A 7,833-nucleotide genomic window follows, 5' to 3' on the forward strand; every position below is an offset into this window, starting at 1 on the left:
GCAAGGAAGCGCCGCCCGGTTGGAGCTGCCTCCGAACGCTCCCCACAAAGTGGATTTGAGGGATCGGAGCTCCCTGCAGGGACCCCAGGGCCGTTAGGCTGAGCTGCAGCCCGGGGCGGGGCAATAAACCCGGGATTAAAGGAGTAACCAAGGATGGAGAGGGGATTGCGGGATGGGAGTGCTCCAGGCCATGGGGGCAAGGATGGAAAATGGGATTAAAGGGGAGCTGGAGGTTGTTCCCTGCTGGAACCTGCAGGGGAGAGCTGTGGGGACCCAAAAGAGGGATCGGGAGTGGGTCTGGAATTGCTGATCCCAGTCGTGCCTGGCTGGTGGGACAGAACTGCCCAGTCCCATTCCCATTCCCATTCCCATTCCCACTCCAGCCGTGCCCGGGGTTGGCTCTGTCTGGAAACCAGCCGGGATCCCGAGGCAGGGACCCAGCAGACCCTTCCTCAGGCACCTGCTGAAGGAGTCTGTGCTGTGGGAAGGGCAGGATGCTGCTGGGGAGCTGGAAGCTCCCAGGACTGGGCAGCACAGCTCTATCCATGGATTTTAACATCCCCCAAGCCCTTGTGTGGCTTTCCCTTCCTGGCCTGGCAGGGCTTGGTGCCCACCAGGTCTCTACATCCCAACCACCCAGGCAGAACCTCCTTCAGGGAGGATTTTTGGAATCCAAACCTTTCTTTGGAAGCACAATTGGCTTCTGCTGGGATTCCCTGGTGCATGGGAATGGTTTGGAGCAGAGACCCTTGAGCCCACAGGAGAGCCACAGCTTTGGGACCATGGGGAGGAGCTCCTGGGTGCTCTTCCAGCCTGGAATGGCTCTGCAGGCCAGGCTGGCCAGCGCTTGGAGCAGCCTGGGGCAGTGGGAGGTGTCCCTGACCCCATTCCATGATCCCACAGCTCCCTTGGAGCCCAGCCCGGGGGATGAGGGATCCTTGAGGGATCCTCTGGCCTGGGAGAGCTCTTGGCTGGGGGAATTCAGCTGGGAAATCCCTGGATCGGCCCCACGGAGCTGCGCGGGCTCCTCAGGGCTCCTCAGGCCGGAGACTCCGGTACCTGAATTCCCCGAATTCCCGGGATCTCCCGCAGCCCCTCTGCATTGCAGGGCTGGGAGTTTGTCTTTAATTGTGCCGGGCTGTGCTAACGAAGGGATTAAGGCCTGGGAGGGCGAGCCGTGCCGGCCAAATTCCCTTCCAAATTCCCCTCCCTGCTCCAAGGACTGTTTTGTAACGCTCTCCTTTCATTCCTTCATCCCTGCCTGGAGCATCCCGCACTGGCATCCGGATCTGAGCCGCTGCTGGGGCTGGGCCATGAGTCCCCAGCAGCTGCTGAGCCTTCCCAAGGACTGAGGGGTGAGGGAGCTCCTGGATGGGGCTGGGCACTCCCTGGATGGAGCTGGGCACTCCCTGGATCGCCCCTGGGCAGCTGGGAATGTTCCAGAGGGATGGGGATGGGCTCAGGACAGGGCAGAGCTGGGGGATGCTCTGTCTCCTGCTGCCTGCTGGATCCCAGGGAGCTGCTCCATCCTTGGGATCCTCAGCTGCTCCATCCTTGGGATCCTCTCCTCTCCAGGTCAGGGATGCATCGAAGGCTCCTCCTGGAAAGGAAGGGGCTGGAACCAGAGCTGCTGCCAGGGGATGGAGTAAACGCACGGATTCTGCAGAGCTGTGCAGGACAGGGGCAGCAGGAGCATCCCCTGGGAGCAGCAGGGAGGGAACCCTGTCCCCAGGGCACCTGGTGTCCCGCCAGGCTCGGGGCAGACACAGCCCTGCTGGCCCTGGAGCAGGATCCCAGCCCAGCCCGGCTGCCAAGGTGCTTCCAGGAACGCCTGTGTCCACCAGGGCATGGCAGGGAGACAAAGCAGGCAGTGATGGAGAGAGCTTGGCGCCGGCGTGGCACAGAGTGTGCTGGCAGGGCGGGCACAGGCGGGAGCAGCCTGGGAGGCTGGCACGGGGCTGGAGCCACCGAGCTGCAGCCCGGAGCAGGGCGGGGGCACACGGGTCCCTGGGCAGGATGGGGGTCCCAGCTGCGGATGGACAGGGCTGTCCCCCCGTCTGTCCCTGCCTGGCACAGGGGGAGCTGGAAGGTTCCAGCAGTGGGGTGAGAGGATTTGGGGTCTGGTGCTGCGGATGCTCCTTCCCCCCTGCTCTGTTCCATGGGTGTCACTGACCCCAACCCAGCCCAGACATCCCTGGCCCTGGGGGAGCCTTGGAGGAGGTGAGAGATGGGGATGGACCAGAGGGACCTGCTGGGATCCAGGACCCTGCTGGGATCCAGGACCCTGCTGGATCCCCCTGGTTTTGATGGAGATTTTTGGTGATTTTGGGGAATTTTTTGGGGGGATTTTGGGGATTTTTTGGGTCTGTGGCCATCCCCGCCTTCCCTAATCCCGTCCATCCCACAGCACAGCCCTGGAGCAGAGTCTGCATGTGGGGAGCCTCAAGGAGCTCAGGGCAACCCCTCTGATCCACCAGCAGCTCCCGGATCCTTCCCCAGCAGGGTTTGCCCCAAATGCTGGGAACCGCGGCCAGATTTGATCAGCCCCTTCCCCGAGGGAGGCAGGAATGGGATCCCCGGCTCCCTGCAGCCCCTGAGCCTCCCGAGGGCGGATAAAATCGCGGGCAGTTCTCGGCATGGGAACGGCATCGATTTCCGGGAGCTGAGCCCTGGCCCTGCCATCGATCTGCATTTTTATCAGCTCATCTCGGTGCCTGAGAGGCTCTGGCACTGCGGGGGAGGAGGAGGAGGAGCAGCTCTGCTCTGGGGGGGTGCTGGGGGTCCCTCAGCTCCTCAGGGCTCCTGCTCCGTCCTGCAGGGCCCCACACGTCCTGGAAAGCCTGGAGGGATGGAAGGAGGGATGGAGGGATGCGGGGATGGAATCAGGGATAGAAGGAATCAGAGGTGGAAGAAATGAGGGATGGAAGGATGGAAGGAATCAGGGATGCAGGGATTGAAGGAATCAGGAATGGACGGAATGAGGGATGGAAGGAAGGAGGGATGCAGGGATGGAAGGATGGAAGGAATCAGGAATGGAGGGAATCAAGGATGCAGGGATACAGGGATGGAAGGAATGAGGGATGGAAGGAACGAGGGATGCAGGGATGCAGGGATTGAAGGAATGAGGGATGGAGGGAAGGAGGGATACAGGGATGTCCTCCAGGTTAAAACGCTCCCCAGGCAGAGAGGCTGGGACACTCGTGGTGCTTTTGGGAAGGACATGGAGCAAATCCAGCGAGGCTTTGCTTTGCCTCCTCGCCTCCCTCTCCTGCTCCCGTTTGCCTCTGAACTGGGCGGGTGGAGGGGCTGAACAATTCCAGAGAATTCCCCAGGCAGGGGGGTCGCTCTGGAATTGGGTGACAACCAGCCCATGCTGGCCCCGGGAAAGTCCATTTTTCCTTGGATTTACGGTCCTGTGCGGATGCTGGGCTGGGGAGCACTTGGCACCAGCCGTGGGTTGGGGAGTGCTCTCTCTGTTCAGCCTCTGCTGCCCTCCCAGTCTGGGTTTTAGGGGCTGGGAGCACCTGGGACACTGGGACGTGTCCCTGCCATGGCAGGGGCGGCACTGGGTGGGCTCAAGGTCCCTCCAACCCAACCCAGTCTGGGATTCTGTGCCAGGAGCAAAGCTGGCCAGGCTGGCATTGACGATCCCACTCTCGAGGGTTCCCAGCCCGGATTATTTTGGGGAATTCAGCTCCGTGATCCTCACAGAGCCTCGGCCGCTGCTCCGGGTGTTGATGCACGTGGAGGGCGGCTCCAAACGGCGCCTCCGACCCAGGAATGATTAAAAATCCTTTAATTGCAGCGCCGGAGTTCTTGGGAGCTGAGTCTTTGCCCATTTGCTCAATAATTCATGGCAGAGCCCGGTAATTAAATGCTAAAGACCCGATTTGCCTGGCATTGTTTGCAGTTCCATTGCTGCTTGAATGCAAGAAATTACCGAGTCATTTAATTGGTAATTAAAAGTAATGATTGCTTCCCATGCTCCAGGAATTACTCAGCATTTCTGGGGTTGTTTGCACACAGCAGAAACGCCCTCCCTGTTTTCCAGGCTGAATTCCCGTAAACTTCTCCCTGGATTGGTGCTGGGGGAAGCCTCGTGCTGCCCCGTCCTCCTTCAATGGCTCACAAAGACCAGGAAAAATGCAAATTAACACAAAACGAGGCAGCTCGGGCTGCCCGTGGGAAACTCCTGGGTTTGATCCCCTTCCAGGCTCTCCCACTGCCCGTGGCCTTGGGTGGGTGGATTTGGGGGGATTTGGAATGCCCGGGTGCTTTTGGAGCTGGGTTTGGGCCTGTGGGTAAGGGAATGTGGGGCTGTGTTTATAAATCATCCACAATTCCTGACAGGAGCAGCCAGGGGGAATCGGGCTCTGCTCCCAGGGAACGGCAGGACAAGAGGGAACAGCCTCGAGCCGCGCCAGGGGGGGTTTAAATTGGATATTGGGAAAATTCCTTCGTGGGAAGGAGTGTCAGGATGAAGGGTCAGGAGATGGCACTGGGAAGAGAATGGCACTGGGATGGGCTGGGAGTGGTGCTGGGATGGGCTGGGAGTGGTGTTGGGATGGGAGTGGCACTGGGATGGGATGGGATGGGATGGGAGTGGCACTGGGATGGGCTGGGAGTGGCACTGGGATGGGATGGGATGGGGCTGGGAGTGGCACTGGGATGGGATGGGAATGGCACTGGGATGGGTCAGGAGCTGGCACTGGGATGGGCTGGGAGTGGCACTGGGCTGAGCCTTCCCGGATTTCGATCCCCACGATGGATGCTGGAGTGCTCAGGAGCTGTCCCCACGTTTGTGGCGCTGATGGAATCCTGAATTTCCTCCCCCAACCCCGAGGGAAGCATCCCTTAACCTGTGCAGGGGCAGGGCAGGGCCCTGGGGGAGCTGGGGACCCCCGGAGGGGCTGGAGCTGACATTTCCCAGAGCCTCAGGGAGTGCTGCCCCAGCCTGGGGCTGGGATTGCAATTCCCAAAGTCGGGACAGGGAATAATTTCAGTTTTTGTGCAGAGCTGAGCGTGGCTGTTCCATGCACAACTCCAGGCGTGGATAACCTTTGCTTATTCCCAGCCTGGAGTTACCCTGGGCTGGGTTTTTGCTGCCTAAGCCCTTCCAGCTGCCCTTTCCTGCTCTGATTCCCAAATCGCCGGCTCCGGAGGCACCTCGGAGCCAGAATGTGAATTAATAATGTGCTAAGAAAATAAAGACACTTCAACAGCCTTTAAATCAAGGGGAACAGCCTGTTAAAGGCTTTGGACAAATCCCATTACTTTGTGTGCAGTTTTAGGGCTGGCAGGAATAAATCTCCCAGCAATTTATGGATGTGACAAATTTCTTTCAGGAAGAAAGAATCCCATGGGATGCTCCAGGTTATCCAGAGATTCTCTGAGGAGTTGTGGAGCACATTGATGCGTCCCTCTGGGAGTGGCAACACAATTTGTGGCCTCTGGGTCACCTGGGCTGGCATCAAAATCCATTTTGGGAGCCTGGGGTGCTCCTCCCTGGGCTCTGGAGCGGGGCTGGGGTGGCAGGAGCAGAGCAGGAGGAGGGGACAGGGACTGGGAATTTCCTGTTGCTGGTGCATGGCAAGGAAAGAGGGATCGGGGAATTTGGTGGCTCTGGAGCTGCTGAAGCTGCTCCTGGGGTGGCTGCAGGGACCTGGACCCTGCTGGTGTCCCCAGAGCTCCCTGTCCCCTGGACTGACCCCCCTGTCATCCCATTTTCGGTGTCATAAACCTCTCTGGCTCGACCAGGAAAGGCTGGTTTTGATGGAAAACTGCAGGAATTTGGTTGGGATTGTTCACAGCCGTGGATTGGCCTGGCTGCAGCCCCCAGCTCCTGTCTGGGGACACCTCAGGGAATTGGGGTTTCCTCCCTGTGCTTGCCTGAGCCTGGAAATTCCTGCTCCAGGGATTTCCTTTTCCTCTTCTCCCCCTTTGGAGCACCCAAAGGAGCAGAACTGCCCTCGTGGCCTCTGCTCAGTGTTTCGGGGGAGCTGCTGGGCTGGGGCTCTGCGCAGGGAGAGCTCCTGCAGCGAGCAGGGAGCAGCTCAGGTGTGAAACATCCCTCACCTGTCCGGGAGAGCTCTGCAGGGCCGGGCTTGGCTCGGGAAGGGCAGCGAGCTGGAATTCTCTGCTTGAGCAGGGGAGCCTGGAGAGGACAGGACAGGGCAGGGCAGGACAATCCCTCAGTGTCACCAGGAAATGTTGGGAATGAGGCCTCAGCCCTCGGGAAGGGGCTTTGGTGCTGCCAGGAGGGGAGGGAGGGGAGCCCCACCAGGGCCAGGGGTTCTGGGAGGGCTTTGGTGTCACCCAGAATAACCATGGAATGATCAGGGTCGGATAAAGCCCCCAAGGCCATCGAGCCCAACCATCCCCAGCCCTGCCAAGGCCACCCCTGTCCCCAAGTGCCACATCCCCACTGACTTCAACCCCTGCAGGAATGGGGATCCAGCCTGTTCCAGGCCTGTCCACCCTTTCCATGGAGGCATTTCTCCTCCTGCAACCACCCAGGCTCCCAGGGAGCCCAAGGTGATTTTCTTTCATTCCCATTGGCAGTGAAATCCAAGCTGCCATGGCTGGAAGCTGCAGGAAGCACAAATGGTTTTCCCCCAGCCACGGGCAATGTTTTTTTGTTTTTTTTTTTTTTCACCTGGAACTGGAGCAGCCAAGTGTGGGATTGTCCTCCAAGCAGGAACAGTCACTCGGTGCCACAGGGCTGTACCCAGAGCAGCCGCTGCAGGTTCCACAGATCCCTTTGTCAGCACTAAAAAGAGCTCAGATCCTGCTCGAGGTTTCTGGCATTTCGTAGGGAAGGCAGCTCAGATTAGAGGAACACTCGGATTTTCCTCTCCCCAGACTGCAGGGCTGAGCGTGGGACAAGGCAGAGGCTGAACCTCGTTTCAGTATCCAGCAGGAACCTGCTCCCTTCCTGCCTCCACCTGGAGTTTCTTCAGCACCCCCCAAAGCCCAGATCCCCCTGAGGCTGCAGCTCCAAACCCGGCTCTGAGGCAGGGCTGGCATTGATATTCCTGAGTGCCAGAATTTCTGAGTATTCCTGAATCCCTGTGCCTCAGGGCACCTCTGTCCCCAGCTCCCCCGAGGCCATCCAGCTTTTTGTGCTGTAGGAGGAACAATTCCTCAGCACAAGGATCTCTTCCAGCTCTGAGAGCCTTCCAAGGAGACAGGGCAGAGTGGGAAGCTCCACACAGCAATTCCCACTGCCAGGGGCTCCTTATCAAGGACTTCAGGAGAGGCAGAGGAGTTTTGGGATGACAGTATTGAAATTAAACTTGAATTAAAGGCACAAATCCCAGAATGGCTTTAGCCGGGAGGGACCTGAAAGATTTTCCAGTTCCATCCATGTCCCAGGGTGCTCCAAGCCCTGTCCAGCCTGGGGCACTGCCAGGGGATGGATGGATGGATGGATGATGGATGGATGGATGGATTCATGGATTCATGGATGGATGATGGATGGATGGATGATGGATGGATGGATGGATGGATGGATGGATGGATGGATGGATGGATGGATGGATGGATTCATGGATTCATGGATGGATGATGGATGGTGGATGGATGGATTCATGGATGGATGGATTCATGGATGGATGGATGGATGGATGATGGATGGATTCATGGATGGATGGATGGATGGATGGATGGATGGATGGAGGGATGGATGGATGGATGGATGGATGGATGGATGGATGGATGGATGGATGGATGGATGATGGATGGATTCATGGATGGATGGATGGATGGATGGATGGATGGATGGAGGGATGGATGGATGGATGGATGGAGAGGTAGCTGGATGGGGGGTTGGGT

The sequence above is a fragment of the Geospiza fortis genome, unplaced genomic scaffold (genome assembly GCF_000277835.1).
Source record: "Geospiza fortis unplaced genomic scaffold, GeoFor_1.0 scaffold569, whole genome shotgun sequence".
NCBI lineage: Eukaryota > Metazoa > Chordata > Aves > Passeriformes > Thraupidae > Geospiza > Geospiza fortis.